The sequence below is a fragment of the Oncorhynchus keta genome, chromosome 19 (assembly GCF_023373465.1).
Source record: "Oncorhynchus keta strain PuntledgeMale-10-30-2019 chromosome 19, Oket_V2, whole genome shotgun sequence".
Classification (NCBI taxonomy): Eukaryota; Metazoa; Chordata; class Actinopteri; order Salmoniformes; family Salmonidae; genus Oncorhynchus; species Oncorhynchus keta.
This window is the reverse complement of record NC_068439.1, coordinates 72,794,242-72,811,588: the sequence shown is the minus strand read 5'-3', so window position 1 is coordinate 72,811,588 and position 17,347 is coordinate 72,794,242. Positions and strand designations below refer to the sequence as shown.

The window sequence follows — 17,347 nt, the reverse complement described above, 5'->3', positions numbered from 1 at the left end:
TATACAATTTGTGTGTGAATTTGTTTACATCACTATTAGTGAGCATTTCTCCTTCACCAAGATAATCTATCCACATGACAAGTGTGGCATATCAAAAAGCAGATTAAACAGAATGGTCATTACACAGGTGCACCTTGTGCTGGGCACAATTAAAGGCCACTCTAAAATGTGCAGTTTTGTCACACAACACAATGTCTCAAGTTTTGAGGGAGTGTACAATTGGCCAGCTGACTGCAGGATTGTCCACCAGAGCAGTTGCCAGAGAATTTAATGTTCATTTCTCTACCATAACCTGCCTTCAACGTTGTTTCAAAGAATTTGGCCGTACGTCTTATGGAAGCTCGTCAGCCTTACCGGGGTCTTGACCTGATTGCAGTTTGACTGTTTTCACCGACTTCAGTGGGAAAATGCTCACCTTCGATGGCCACTGGCACACTGGAGAAGTGTGCTCTTCACAGATTAATCCCAGTTTCAACTGTACCAGGCAGATGGCAGACTGTGTGGGCGAGCAGTTTGCTGATGTCAATGATGTGAACAGAGTGCCCCATGGTGGCGGAGGGTTATGGTATGGGCAAGCATAAGCTACGGACAACAAACACAATTTTATTTTATCAATAGCAATCTGAAGGAACGTGTATACCGTGGCAAGATCCTGAGGCCCATTGTCGTGCCCTTCATCCGCCGCCATCACCTAATGTTTCAGCATGATAATGCACGGCCCCATGTCGCGAGGACAATTCCTGAAAGATGAAAATGTCCCAGTTCTTCCATGGCCTGCATACTCACCAGACATGTCACCCATTGAGCGTATTCGGGATGCTCTGGATTGACTCGTACGACAGTGTGTTCCAGTTCCCGCCAATATCCAGCAACTTCACACAGCCATTGAGGAGTGAGACAACATTCCACAGGCCACAATCAACAGCCTGATCATCTCTATGCGATGATGTGTTGCGCTGCACGAGGCAAATGGTCACAACAGATACTGACTCGTTTTCTGATCCGCGCCCCCATCCTTTTTTTTAAGGTATCTGTGACCAACAGATACACATCTGTATTCCCAGTCATGTGTAAACCATAGGATAGGGCTTAATTGTTTTTTTTCAATCGACTGATTTCCTTACGATTTGTAACTCGGTAAAATCTTAGAAATGGTTGCGTTTTCATTTTTGTTTAGTTTAGATCTTGAATAGGAACAGCTGTCATTCTTTGAGATGTGAAATGAAAGGGCCTTAGGATATAACCTTGTTGCGCACTGTACACAGTCGCTATTCTCTGAGCAACCTGGGAAAGAGGCAGTGCTCCCAAAGCCCTCACACACCTTCATCTCCAGTCAGACCCAAAGATTACCCAGACCTCTTAATCACCTCGCTCATCCTTTTGCCCTTGTCTCAACCCTCACCGCTAGCCATGGTGCCAGACCAGACAGGGAAGGACGACCCAAATGCCCCCAGTCAGTTTCCAGCACTCCTTCAGTTCAGCACTAGATCACCAGGATTCAGGAAGCAACTAGCTGTCTCTTCTCCATGCCACCTTGAACTACTGTCTCTGGCATCCACTGCTTTCCTCTGCTATGCAGTATATTTATTGCATTTATTCATTGATCTTAATATATCAATCAAATGTATTTATAAAGCCCTTTTTACATCAGAAGATGTCACAAAGTTCTATACAGAAACCCAGCCTAAAAAAAACCAAACGGTAAGCAATGCAGATGTAGAAGCACTGTGGCTAAGAAAAACTCCCTTGAAAGGCAGGGACCTAGAGAGGAAACAAGCTCTGATGGGTGTGGCCAGTCCTCTTCTGGCTGTACCAAGTGGAGATTATAAGAGTATATGGCCATTAAGGCCAGATTGTTCTTCAAGATGACCAGTAGGGTCAAATAATAATGGTGATTGTCAAGGGTGCAACAGGTCAGTACCTCAAGAGTAAATGTCAGTTGTCTTTTCATAGCCAAGCATTCAGATGTTGGGACAGTAGGTGTGGTAGAGCGAGAGAGTCGTTTAACAGCAGGTCTGAGACAAGGTAGCAGGTCCGGTGAACAGGTCAGGGTTCCATAGCCGCAGGCAGAACAGTTGAAACTGGAGCAGCAGCACGCCCAGGTGGACTGGGGACAACCAGGAGTCATCAGGCCAGGTAGTCCTGAGGCAGATATCACATTTTAAGGGTGTGTCAGACAGAATAATTGTTTATCCAGATGTCATTTTATGGGATTTCTATCTAGGATGATCAGCCCTGCATTACCTGACATTTGGCATGTACGATTGCTCCAGGCAGCCACATTATCAAAGGAAATCACATTTTATTTGTCACATACACATGGTTAGCAGATGTTAATGCGAGTGTAGCGAAATGCTTGTGCTTCTAGTTCTGACAATGCAGTAATGACCAACAAGTAATCTAACTAACAATTCCAAAACTACTGTCTTATACACAGTGTAAGGGGATAAAGAATATGTACATAAAGATATATGAATGAGTGATGGTACAGAGCAGCATAGGCAAGATACAGTAGATGGTATCGAGTACAGTATATAAATATGAGATGAGTATGTAAACAAAGTGGCATAGTTAAAGTGGCTAGTGATACATGTATTACATAAGGATGCAGTCGATGATATAGAGTACAGTATATACGTATGCATATGAGATGAATAATGTAGGGTATGTAACATATTAGGTAGCATTGTTTAAAGTAGCTAGTGATATATTTTACGTCATTTCCCATCAATTCCCATTATTAAAGTGGCTGGAGTTGAGTCAGTGTGTTGGCAGCAGCCACTCAATGTTAGCGGTGGCTGTTTAACAGTCTGAAGGCCTTGAGATAGAAGCTGTTTTTCAGTCTCTCGGTCCCAGCTTTGATGCACCTGTACTGACCTCTCATTCTGGATGATAGCGGGGTGAACAGGCAGTGGCTCGGGTGGTTGTTGTCCTTGATGATCTTTATGACCTTCCTGTAAAATCGGGTAGTGTAGGTGTCCTGGAGGGCAGGTAGTTTGCCCCCGGTGATGCGTTGTGCAGACCTCACTACCCTCTGGAGAGCCTTGCGGTTGAGGGCGGAGCAGTTGCCGTACCAGGCGGTGATACAGCCCGCCAGGATGCTCTCGATTGTGCATCTGTAGAAGTTTGTGTGCTTTTGGTGACAAGCCGAATTTCTTCAGCCTCCTGAGGTTGAAGAGGCGCTGCTGCGCCTTCTTCACGATGCTGTCTGTGTGAGTGGACCAATTCAGTTTGTCTGTGATGTGTATGCCGAGGAACGTAAAACTTACTACTCTCTCCACTACTGTTCCATCGATGTGGATAGGGGGGTGTTCCCTCTGCTGTTTCCTGAAGTCCACAATCATCTCCTTAGTTTTGTTGACGTTGAGTGTGAGGTTATTTTCCTGGCACCACACTCCGAGGGCCCTCACCTCCTCCCTGTAGGCCGCCTCGTCGTTGTTGGTAATCAAGCCTACCACTGTTGTGTCGTCCGCAAACTTGATGATTGAGTTGGAGGCGTGCGTGGCCACGCAGTCGTGGGTGAACAGGGAGTACAGGAGAGGGTTCAGAACGCACCCTTGTGGGGCCCCAGTGTTGAGGATCAGCGGGGTGGAGATGTTGCCTACACTCACCACCTGGGGGCGGCCCGTCAGGAAGTCCAGTACCCAGTTGCACAGGGCGGGGTCGAGACCCAGGGTCTCGAGCTTGATGACTAGCTTGGAGGGTACTATGGTGTTGAATGCCGAGCTGTAGTCGATGAACAGCATTCTCACATAGCTTTTCCTCTTGTCCAGATGGGTTAGGGCAGTGTGGTTGAGATTGCATCGTCTCTGGACCTATTTGGGCGGTTAACAAATTGGAGTGGGTCTAGGGTGTCAGGTAGGGTGGAGGTGATATGGTCCTTGACTAGTCTCTCAAAGCACTTCATGATGACGGAAGTGAGTGCTACGGGGCGGTAGTCGTTTAGCTCAGTTACCTTAGCTTTCTTGGGAACAGGAACAATGGTGGCTCTCTTGAAGCATGTGGGAACAGCAGAATGGTATAGGGATTGATTGAATATGTCCGTAAACACACCGGCCAGCTGGTCTGCGCATGCTCTGAGGGCGCGGCTGGGGATGCCGTCTGGGCCTGCAGCCTTGCGAGGGTTAACACGTTTAAATGTTTTACTCACTTCGGCTGCAGTGAAGGAGAGTCTGCATGTTTTCGTTGCAGGCCGTGTCAGTGGCACTGTATAGTCCTCAAAGCGGGCAAAAAAGTTATTTAGTCTGCCTGGGAGCAGGACATCCTGGTCCATGACTGGGCTGGTTTTCTTCTTGTAGTCCGTGATTGACTGTAGACCCTGCCACACGCCTCTTGTGTCTGAGCCGTTGAATTGAGATTCTACTTTGTCTCTATACTGACGCTTAGCTTGTTTGATAGCCTTGCGAGGGAATAGCTGCACTGTTTGTATTCGTTCATGTTACCAGTCACCTTGCCCTGATTAAAAGCAGTGGTTTGCGCTTTCAGTTTCACGGGAATGCTGCCATCGATCCACGGTTTCTGGTTAGGGAATGTTTTAATCGTTGCTATGGGAACGACATCTTCAACGCACGTTCTAATGAACTCGCACACCGAATCAGCGTATTCGTCAATGTTGTTATTTGACGCAATACGAAACGTCTCCCAGTCCACGTGATGGAAGCAGTCTTGGAGTGTGGAATCAACTTGGTCGGACCAGCGTTGGACAGACCTCAGCGTGGGAGCTTCTTGTTTTAGTTTCTGTCTGTAGGCAGGGATCAACAAAATGGAGTCGTGGTCAGCTTTTCCGAGAGGAGGGCGGGGCAGGGCCTTATATGCGTCGCGGAAGTTAGAGTAACAATGATCCAAGGTTTTTCCACCCCTGGTTGCGCAATCGATATGCTGATAAAATTTAGGGAGTCTTGTTTTCAGATTAGCCTTGTTAAAATCCCCAGCGACAATGAATGCAGCCTCAGGATGTATGGATTCCAGTTTGCAAAGAGTCAAATAAAGTTTGTTCAGAGCCATCTGTGTCTGCTTGGGGGGGAATATATACGGCTGTGATTATAATCGAAGAGAATTCTCTTGGTAGATAATGCGGTCGACATTTGATTGTGAGGAATTCTAAATCAGGTGAACAGAAGGATTTGAGTTCCTGTATGTTTCTTTGATCACACCACGTCTCGTTAGCCATAAGGCATACGCCCCCGCCCCTCTTCTTACCAGAAAGATGTTTGTTTCTGTTGGCGCGATGCGTGGAGAAACCCGCTGGCTGCACCGCCTCCGATAGAGTCTCTCCAGTGAGCCATGTTTTCGTGAAGCAAAGAACGTTACAGTCTTTGATGTCCCTCTGGAATGCTACCCTTGCTCGGATTTCATCAACCTTGTTGTCAAGAGACTGGACATTGGCGAGAAGAATGCTAGGGAGTGGTGCATGATGTGCCCGTCTCCGGAGTCTGACCAGAAGACCGCCTCGTTTCCCTCTTTTACGGAATCGTTTTTTTTTGGGGTCGCCGACTGGGATCCATTCCATTGTCCTGGTTGAAAGGCAGAACACAGGATCCGCGTCGTGACAATCATATTCTTGGTCGTACTGATGGTGAGTTGACGCTGATCTTATATTCAGTCGTTCTTCTCGACTGTATGTAATGAAACCTAAGATGACCTGGGGTACTAATGTAAGAAATAACTGCATAGTTTCCTAGGAACGCGAAGCGAGGCGGCCATCTCTGTCGGCGCCGGAGGGACTTATACAGTGCCTTGCGAAAGTATTCGGCCCCCTTGAACTTTGCGACCTTTTGCCACATTTCAGGCTTCGAACATAAAGATATAAAACTGTATTTTTTGGTGAAGAATCAACAACAAGTGGGACACAATCATGAAGTGGAACGACATTTATTGGATATTTCAAAAATTGGGCGTGCAAAATTATTCAGCCCCCTTAAGTTAATACTTTGTAGCGCCACCTTTTGCTGCGATTACAGCTGTAAGTTGCTTGGGGTATGTCTCTATCAGTTTTGCACATCGAGAGACTGAAATTTTTTCCCATTCCTCCTTGCAAAACAGCTCGAGCTCAGTGAGGTTGGATGGAGAGCATTTGTGAACAGCAGTTTTCAGTTCTTTCCACAGATTCTCGATTGGATTCAGGTCTGGACTTTGACTTGGCCATTCTAACACCTGGATATGTTTATTTTTGAACCATTCCATTGTAGATTTTGCTTTATGTTTTGGATCATTGTCTTGTTGGAAGACAAATCTCTGTCCCAGTCTCAGGTCTTTTGCAGACTCCATCAGGTTTTCTTCCAGAATGGTCCTGTATTTGGCTCCATCCATCTTCCCATCAATTTTAACCATCTTCCCTGTCCCTGCTGAAGAAAAGCAGGCCCAAACCATGATGCTGCCACCACCATGTTTGACAGTGGGGACGGTGCGTTCAGGGTGATGCGCTGTGTTGCTTTTACGCCTAACATAACGTTTTGCATTGTTGCCAAAAAGTTCAATTTTGGTTTCATCTGACCAGAGCACCTTCTTCCACATGTTTGGTGTGTCTCCCAGGTGGCTTGTGGCAAACTTTAAACGACTCTTTTTATAGATATCTTTAAGAAATGGCTTTCTTCTTGCCACTCTTCCATAAAGGCCAGATTTGTGCAATATACGACTGATTGTTGTCCTATGGACAGAGTCTCCCAACTCAGCTGTAGATCTCGGCCGTTCATCCAGAGTGATCATGGGCCTCTTGGCTGCATCTCTGATCAGTCTTCTCCTTGTATGAGCTGAAAGTTTAGAGGGACGGCCAGGTCTTGGTAGATTTGCAGTGGTCCGATACTCCTTCCATTTCAATATTATTGCTTGCACAGTGCTCCTTGGGATGTTTATAGCTTGGGAAATCTTTTTGTATCCAAATCCGGCTTTAAACTTCTTCACAACAGTATCTCGGACCTGCCTGGTGTGTTCCTTGTTCTTCATGATGCTCTCTGTGCTTTTAACGGACCTCTGAGACTATCACAGTGCAGGTGCATTTATACGGAGACTTGATTACACACAGGTGGATTGTATTTATCATTAGTCATTTAGGTCAACATTGGATCATTCAGAGATCCTCACTGAACTTCTGGAGAGAGTTTGCTGCACTGAAAGTAAAGGGGCTGAATAATTTTGCATGCCCAATTTTTCAGTTTTTGATTTGTTAAAAAAGTTTGAAATATCCAATAAATGTCGTTCCACTTCATGATTGTGTCCCACTTGTTGTTGATTCTTCACACAAAAAAATACAGTTTTATATCTTTGTTTGAAGCCTGAAATGTGGCAAAAGTTCGCAAAGTTCAAGGGGGCCGAATACTTTCGCAAGGCACTGTACATTAGCATGTGTACTTATTCTCAGCTTACTGCGAAAACGCTCTCCCCGGTTTTAGCTTGTCGTCTAGCTGGCTAGGTTTAGGATATTTACCAACCCATACCAGTGATAAACGTAGCCATGTCTTCGACAAATGGCAGTACACAAACAAAATCAAGCTCACTTATTTTGCTAGCTAGAAAGAAGTAGCCTCAAATTCATTCAGAAACAGAGGAAGAGGATAGCTAGCCATATCAAGCATTTCAGTTTAGCTCACACTCGGCAGTAGACCCCACAAACACCTTAAAAACTTGCCCTATACAGTAACGGTGAACTCCTTCGTGGACAAAACTACTCTTTCCCCATAGTACAAGCCTATCTATAGTATGACAGCATCAGCAGTTAACTACCAACAGCTGGTAGACATGTTTACATTTGGTTAGTTTTATCAGCGTCATTTAGATGAAGACGTGCGCTAAATGCGTTATAGCTAGCTACTGTTAGCATAGAGATACCAAGCTAGCTCTTTCACTTACCCGATTGAGTTCCATGCTCTCTTAAGCCTATGATAATGCTCGGTCTCTGCTGGTGCTGCTGGCTGTTTGACATGCTTTAGAAGCCACAGTAATGGTAGGGACAGCATCCACTTTGAGAAGGAACTTCTTGCTGAAGTCCTAATTCCATTGTTGATAGCCATGGAAGTTCTAAAATGGGTCCCTCAGTAGATGCCCAATTTACCCGCTTCATTCTCATATCCCACTTTTTTTTAAACTTTTGTCATTCATCGTGGGATTTTTTTCCGAAGTTAGAGCTGATTTGGCAAAGAACCTCACCCAACTTTTTGAACAACTTTGTATTATAACAATTGATTTAAGAGTTTGTAATTTGGGAATGTTTTCTTGGTATTCTAAGTTACTATTGTATGCATTGAGAAATAAGTGCTACACTTCCTTTAACCGCCCTGGTAGAGCTTTCACATGTAGTTTGATTATTTCGATGACATGCATATGATGGAATCGGTGAGAGTTGGCCAAATGTAGCGTTCAGTTGTGCTTAAACCACCTCTTTCACAGGTAATGTGTATGTAACGGGAAGCATCCTGTTAAACTGTGGAGTGTGGTTGAGTAGCTCTGTCTTTTTCTGTAATAGGTAGTCACTCTTGAACACAAAGAAGCCTGGCCAGCCTCAGTGACTCACTCACACAGCGTTTACAGTGCCACGGATACGGACTCACTCTGCGGCGCTGCCAGGGAAACCGCTGATTACACACGGGGATAGGTTATCATCAGCACATCCTTAGCTATCGCGGCAAGTTACTTGTCTGTCATAGGTAATTGTGTAGGCATCCTTCCTAGGAAGACCTATAGATTTTGATATAGCAAATCGATAAACATGCCCATCCAGGGACCGCTGCTTGATTATACTGCTGGATAGGTTGTTGACTTGCCTGTCTTGGGTGTTGATTGCTACCTGTGTCTACCTGTAGAGTTACCTCACAACTGGGCATGTTAGGGTTAGTCATTAAAGTTGCTCTCACCAACAGCACCACATCGATCAGGAACCATGGTGGACAGATGGGCAAGGGTGTCCTCGGGATTCTCCATTCAATGCATCTCATGATAATGAAGTGGTGGGTGTTGAAGTGCAGTCCATTATGCCTGAGCCACAGCGACCACTTTGATCATTGAGGCAATGGAGAGTACAAACAGGTAGATCATAAATGTAACCATGGCTCTCGCTGAAAAAAGCATCTGCCCCTGGGTGCTGATAGATGAAGGGTTTAGCCTCTAGTTGCCCACTCTGTTTGACACACAAGAAGTGTAATATGAAAGACAATCTTTACAGCTGCACAGCTGTCTCAGTTCAAGGTGAAGAATGTTTGATTGACTTCATATTGTGTAGGTTTTGCCGCCTTCTTTTGTCAGCGATGAGGATGGGAGGACCGAGGGCTTACGCTGAGATACTTTCAGAGCTCTGATTTACATTGAATTCTGTGAACTCTGGCATTTATGGTATAATAGGTCCATTAAACTACATCTATAACTGGATGATTCATCTCTATCCACACCTTCTCCATCCTTTTCCTGCGCCCTTTTACACTTTTGTACAGCACCCTTTGCTTTTTCACTCTCTCAAATACACACACACACACACACACACACACACACACACACACACACACACAGTACAGATTTAGCCTGGTCCCCCGCAGATACCACTGAGTGGGGCGTTGCTGTGTCACACACACACAGTCCCTCAATGACCCCACACGGAGCTTAAAGCCTTCTGGTGCCATTAGTGCATTTCACTTAGTTATCGACCCCAACCCTGGCTAGAGACACACCCCTCTTCTCTTTCTCTCTTATTTGCTCTCTCTACCATACACTCTCCTGTTCCCTATCCTTCATTTCTTTCCTTGTGTTCCCAATCTCCCACTGTGCATTTTGACATGTTTGATATGTGTGCTGTGAAATAATAATAGTCATGTCCATGCAGGGGGTAGTCAAAGTACATTCATGGTATGACACCCTATTTTCAGACTAACACAATCATATATGAAGGGGAAAAAATATGCAGGTATTTCTTCTGGAAATCGAAAAGGGGCTGATGTTACAGTAAATAAATTATTATACAGCATTATAACATTACAGCAAGAATGGCTTAATGCTGCTACAGCAGCACAGCAAGAATGAGCTAATAGTGCTACAGAACAGAGCTAATAGTGCTACAGAACAGAGCTAATAGTGCTACAGAACAGAGCTAATAGTGCTAGTATTTGTGTGTGTGTGTGTGTGTGTGTGTGTGTGTGTGTGTGTGTGTGTGTGTGTGTGTGTGTCGCAGTGGTTGTTATCAGCCCGGGCAGTTGTCTTGAGGTATTTGGCGTCAGGTTGGGATGAGTATCACACTGTTACTTTATTTCCCGCCTGGCAGCCCTCCCTGGAATGTGGCCCATGTGACACCACCAGCAGCCAATCACCAAGGCTAGAGAAATATGCCTCTGAGTGAGCCCAGGGAAAAAAAACTCCCATTTTCTTTCACTGGCTTGTTTGGGATCAGCTGGGCATGTTCAACACAGGGTGGTGAAGAGAATGCACCCAAAGCAGTGATATGAAGCTGTGTTAGCTACTCTCATCTAACACATGAAATCACATACACAGATTACATCAGTTAAGGGAGAACCACATAGTTTAGAAAAAGAGTTGAACAATTTGTCCTAGTTTTACTAGCCTCGGACCTGTGTCCCCCACTCTCCACTTTACGAACCAATGCAGAATTTGATTGTTCAATGCAAGGTTATTGTCCAATGTGTATTTTTCTTTCTTTCCGTCTGTTAGTTCACTCAGTTTGGTGTTGGGTGTCCCTAATTGAGGTTGTCGGTTAAGTTCGGTCCTCCTTGAACACCTTAGAGGTGACTGGAGCGTCGTAGCTGCAGATAAAAGGCTTTGTCACCGGCTGTAGTGGGTTGTCTGGCGTCTTATCCCGTATCCATGGCAGAGTGGCCCAACACCTAATGAGATCTGGCCAGCTTAAACCCTGAATGGAACTACACAGAGACTGCGGAGCGAGGCATGGCTGCACCTGTAGACCATCCAGGGACCCAGAGAGGTGTTATTGAGGTAGAATAGGTTCCTTGAAGTGACGGACAGGAAATTCAATACCACCCTGAATACCACTTCAAGGCCTGTCTTCAAGACGACTCTCTTAGGCACAGCACTACAGTGTCATCAGATTGAGCAGCTTTCATTCTAAATGAGACATGAACTTGGTTCAAGGAAAGGCGAAGCACATACATAGTTATTCCCGAAGTAGCTAAACAATTCAAAAGTAATTCCAATACATACTTCCAACAATTTTTCAACACACTATCTGTGTGTGAGTGGCAGGGATGTGTGACTGGTTGCTTATTTGAACACCAGTGGGACTCTGTCTATAGTCTGGATCATTAGTCTCCCCCATTCCCCTCCTCCCTCCCTCTTCCCAATGTCTCCTTTTCTCTTCTTCTCCTTATGGTCTCTGTCTATGTTCCTGAATAAAAATATTTGTTTCCAACACACACACGCACACTGTCTCTCTCTAACATCCACCCACCTCCTCCACCAAGGCAGTGAGATGCAAGACGGTATACAACAGCACCCCGTTGCTTTAAAAACCTCGGCCAGTGAAAGGAACACTCTAAAGCGTTCTTTACACCAAGGACATCAAAGCGACCCAAGTTGTTAGTTAGCTCCAGCTAATTACATATGGCGCCATCTTTGTGGTGTGGGTACCGTGCACTCTCGGAGCCTGTCGCAGAAGAGGGCTCTGCCTGTCATGAAAATGAAATGGTATAACAGCACTTATGTGTTTAGCGTTGCACATTGTTCAATGGCTGCTGCCAGTGCCATCCAAATAAGGATATTTCATTCAATGTATGGTTCAGTGTGCTCCGTATGTTCAGTGTTATCCAGCCACCTCTGCGGAAGGCCAATTTTTATAGTCAATTAAACTCTAAGGAAATGGTATAGTAAGTAGCTCTTCGGCATCTCAAAAGTTGCATTACTGTCAGCTGAAGAATGTTTTACTCCTTTGTCACCCCTTTAGAGCTGTGTGGCTTGTCAAACTGACAATAGGTAATTGGGTGTTGTCATACACACACACACACTGTGCAGAATGGTAGCACTCTTGCCAGCCTCTCCGTCGTCGTGTGTGTCACTCTCCAATTCCTCCAAGGCTAAAAATAAACCTCTGCTGCAGTGATCGTGGTGGTGATGACCTGCCTCCAAACCGAGTCTCCAGCACAGAATTGTAATGGGGAGATGTGGCTGATGCAGAATCCTTAATGGATTTATCTTTGCCCCCCTCCGTTTTGATTATATTATTCTCTACCCTTTGCCACGGTAGATGTATTGAAACATGCTTAGTCATAATCAAGTAAAAGGAAGTTGTCCTATGCCCTGTAAATTACTGCCAGTTGTGTTTATGCAGCACAGCATGAATATGATTTGCTCTGCCGGGTCACGATAGTTTTCAAAACCCAGACCCTCAATCTTGTTTTAAATGTTTTAATAGAGTTCACCTTCTAATTAAACAAACAGACAATAAATACACGGCTCCACTCAGTGTTCTAGAATGCAGGAAAATGCGGGTCAGTTCAAGACCGTGCTATATGAATACTTCGTTTTCTTTACCCTGTGTCATAATCACATGCACCAATCATTTGTAGTCTGAACGATATTATAGCCGTAATATGCTTGTAGCCTACTCGACATTGTTGATGAAATACCAACTAACACGCTCGCCATGCGCATCTGATTAATTCATTATGAATAGGATTCATTTCATTTAATTATTTTACATTTTTAATTGTATCCACAATGTAACAAATAATTAAACTGTGGTTCGAACTTTAGCAAACAAGCTAGTGTGAAAACGTCAGCAAAACAAACATTGTCAACATAAATGTGCGCCTACTTCCTCATTTCCCTCCTTTGCATTCTATTTTCTCCTTGTCAAAAAGGGTGCGTGCCAGAGCAAAGTAAACATTTCAGGACTCCGGTGCCCCTATTTTTGTCATTAGTCTCTCTAGGTGATCAGAGCCTATGCAGGAGCATTTCTTGGGTCAGAATTTGGTTCTGGCAACTGAATCCCCTTTCAGCTCAAACACTGGACACGAGTAGGACCACAGCACGCTGTGAGCTGAGCGTGTGCTGGGAACACGTTCAAAATGCCACTGACTGAGACTCCCGCCACATGCACCCTCCCCACAGACCGGCAGATAGAATACCAGTGGTTTGGAGGGTTGATGAGACGTTTTGGATAATTGCAGCGAGTCTATTAAAAGCTTACTTATGTCATGGTCCAAACACAATACAATGTTATGTCATGGTCCGTACACAGTACAATGTTATGTCATGGTCCGTACACAGTACAATGTTATGTCATGGTCCGTACACAGTACAATGTCCTTCTGTAGCTCAGTTGGTAGAGCATGGCGCTTGTAACGCCAGGGTAGTGGGTTCAATCCCTGGGACCACCCATACGTAGAATGTATGCACACATGACTGTAAGTCGCTTTGGATAAAAGCGTCTGCTAAATGGCATATTATTATTATTATTATTATTATGTTATGTCATGGTCCGTACACAGTACAATGTTATGTCATGGTCCGTACACGGTACAATGTTATGTCGTGGTCCGTACACGGTACAATGTTATGTCGTGGTCCGTACACGGTACAATGTTATGTCGTGGTCCGTACACAGTACAATGTTATGTCGTGGTCCGTACACAGTACAATGTTATGTCGTGGTCCGTACACAGTACAATGTTATGTCATGGTCCGTACACAGTACAATGTTATGTCATGGTCCGTACACAGTACAATGTTATGTCATGGTCCGTACACAGTACAATGTTATGTCATGGTCCGTACACAGTACAATGTTATGTCATGGTCCGTACACAGTACAGTGTTATGTCATGGTCCGTACACAGTACAGTGTTATGTCATGGTCCGTACACAGTACAGTGTTATGTCATGGTCCGTACACAGTACAATGTTATGTCATGGTCCGTACACAGTACAATGTTATGTCATGGTCCGTACACAGTACAATGTTATGTCATGGTCCGTACACAGTACAATGTTATGTCGTGGTCCGTACACAGTACAATGTTATGTCGTGGTCCGTACACAGTACAATGTTATGTCGTGGTCCGTACACAGTACAATGTTATGTCGTGGTCCGTACACAGTACAATGTTATGTCGTGGTCCGTACACAGTACAATGATATGTCATGGTCCGTACACAGTACAATGTTATGTCATGGTCCGTACACAGTACAATGTTATGTCATGGTCCGTACACAGTACAATGTTATGTCATGGTCCGTACACAGTACAATGATATGTCATGGTCCGTACACAGTACAATGTTATGTCATGGTCCGTACACAGTACAATGTTATGTCATGGTCCGTACACAGTACAATGTTATGTCATGGTCCGTACACAGTACAATGTTATGTCATGGTCCGTACACAGTACAATGTTATGTCATGGTCCGTACACAGTACAATGTTATGTCATGGTCCGTACACTTGCGTTTTCAGAATGTAAACACATTTTTTTATGCTTTTCGTTGTTGTGCGGAACATAATTTTTCTAAGTTGTGCTTTAGCTAGGCTACATCTCCATGCACTGTTAGAAATGAGTGACGAGTGCTACATTTCTATGTAAACAGCCCACAGGCCTCGCAAATTCTCTCTAACACACAGACACGTACGTATACATGTGTTTGATATACACACACACTACTCCGGATTGTAGGGGTTAGGTTACCTCTGCAAACAGTCGTTAGATCATACAATGGTTTTACTCTTCCTACAGTGCCTTCAGAAACTATTCACAACTGGTTTTTTTTGCACAATTTGTTCTTTCATAATGGGATTCAAATGGATTTAATTGTAAAAAAAAAAAAAAAAGGGGTCAATCTACATAAAATACCACAAAAAAAAATCAGAGTCCATTCAACTTGTGACTTGTTAAGCATTTTTTTTTTTTTTTACTTCTGAACTGATTTAGGTTTGTCATAACAAAGGGTTGAATACTTGACTGAAGACATTTCAGCTTTTCATTTTTAATTAGTTTGTAAACATTTCTAAAACATAATTACACTTTGACATTATGGGGGTATTGTGTGTAGACCAGTGACACAACATGTCAATTAAATCCATTTTAAATGTGAATACTTTCTGAAGGCACTAAGTAATCTCTTTTATTTGTGGTACCTAACTTTGAATGCTGAATTTAAACCGTTCTGTGAGTGTGTTAGTCAGGCCTTCTTTATATGTTGGACATTTTTGAGCGGACTGAACAATACAATAAAACTGTTTCCATGCATCCTAGAGTACATTCGATTAGGCCTGTCCGTACTTTCTAGTTTTTTAACAGAAACTTGTCTTTCAGTCCCAAGATTTTGAGGAGTGCCGCATCTCCCTCTTCTCTCCTTCAACCCTCCCTGTATGTTTGGATTGTTCTGTGGCTGTGTTCATGATAAAGCACCCGCACAGCAGATATCAGCCTACTTATCATCCCTCACTCAGCATATTAGTGGAGTAGACTGCTACTGTTCTCTGGATATTAATACAATGATAGGAGACTTGCAGCTTTCATCTCCCTATATGCAAGGGAAGTCTCCCTCTGTTTCCCAGCTGCAGTGCAAGCTGTACACATCTACATTGGGGAAAAGATGTGTAGCTGAAATTGTAATTAATTTTCTGTCTTTGTTTTGATTATAAGTTGGTATAACCTATTGATATGCAACCTGGTCACTCACTACTAATTTCCTAGATATCTTAATTTCTCTATAAAGGCCTAGTGGGCTAGTTAGTCTGCAATATATTTTATACCATGTCTGTTCTGGTAGTGCTACCATAATACTGTGTACCGTGGGGAAGGACATCTAGAGGCCTGCACAGGCATGAATTTTAAGCCCTACCCATGCCCCCGACGTTCAGGCCCTACCCATGCCCCCGACGTTCAGGCCCTACCTATGCCCCCGACGTTCAGGCCCTACCCATGCCCCTGACGTTCAGGCCCTACCCATGCCCCTGACGTTCAGGCCCGACCATACCAATGCCAATGCCCCCGACGTACCCCGGCCCCATTGCTTCTGCCAGATTTAAGGCCCTGGCCGAAATCAGAAATAACTTCTTCCATTAGTAAATTCATTAGCTGCTCCTATGCCTGTCATTGCTCTTTATGCACAGCTCGCTCTGCATGCACTCTGCCCATGACGCTCGGAGTCTGAGTATCCATAGCAACAGCTCTGCTTGGGCTGCTCTGCTCAATGAGACATGAGAGAGCAGTTAGCTACTTTATGTCACTCTAAACTCAGACAACTCAAGTAACATTATTTTCTTTGAAATAATCTCTCCTGTTTTATATTTGATGAGGTTGAAGCACTTCTGACACAATGTTGTGATCTTAGTCAGATATGACTACTGTGCATCACAGCACAAGCAAATGGCTCAACTTCAATATGTTAGTGATCAAATTAGTGATACCCGAGCCCTGCCCATACCCTAGTTATTGATTTTTTTATTTTTTATTAAACGGGCCCTACCCGATGTATAATCTAAGGTGCTGTATCACATCCGGCCGTGATTGGGAGTCCCATAGGGTGGCTCACAATTGGCCCAGCATCGTCCTGGTTTGGCCGGGGTAGGCCGTCATTGTAAATAAGAATTTGCTCTTAACTGACTTGCCTAGTTAAATAAAGGTAAAATAAATGTTAATTGAGGTCGGGTAGCAGAGCTCTAAGGGCATCCCGTTCTGATGTCCTGGGAACACCCATCATCCCAGGTATTAAAATGCATTGATTGAATTATGAGTTACACCTACCATTACAAATGTATCTAAACGAGAACTTTCTCACCAGAAGTTGTGGTGATTAAGAAGCTAGGCCTTTCTGTTTTTTTGTTGGGGGGGGGGTTTAACCCCCTTTTCGTGGTATCGAAACTATCTTGTCTCATCACTACAACTCCTGTACGGGCTCGGGAGAGACTAAGGTCGAAAGCCATGCGTCCTCCAAAACACAACCCAACCAAGCCGCACTGCTTCTTTAACATAGCGCGCATCCAACCCGGAAGCCGGGTGTGCCGGAGGAAACACTGTGCACCTGGCGACCTGGTTTGCGTGCACTGTACCCGGCCCACCACAGGAGTCGTTGGTGCACTATGAGTGCAAGGATATCCCTACCGGCCAAACCCTCCCTAACCCGGACGACATTAGTCCAATTGTGCGTCGCCCCACAGACCTCCCGGTCGCGGCCGACTGCGACAGAGCCTGGGCGCGAACCCAGTGTCTCTGGTGGCACCGCTAGCACTGCAATGCAGTGCCCTATACCACTGCGCCACCCGGGAGGTCTAGGCCTTTATCTTAATTTCTCTGACTAAATATAGGACACTTGAATCTCCTGATGTGGTCATATTACTGGAAAACTGTTTAAATAAGTCCGGGATAAGGAGGCTAGGACTATCATGAGGCTTTTAA

At 44.6% G+C, this 17,347-nt stretch overlaps 1 protein-coding gene across 1 annotated transcript in view; it reads left to right on the top strand.

The window, feature by feature from the left end:
* ppp2r5a (protein phosphatase 2, regulatory subunit B', alpha isoform) overlaps positions 1 to 17,347 on the top strand; it is an 81,405-nt gene that overhangs the window by 45,629 nt on the left and 18,429 nt on the right. The window lies entirely within an intron of this gene.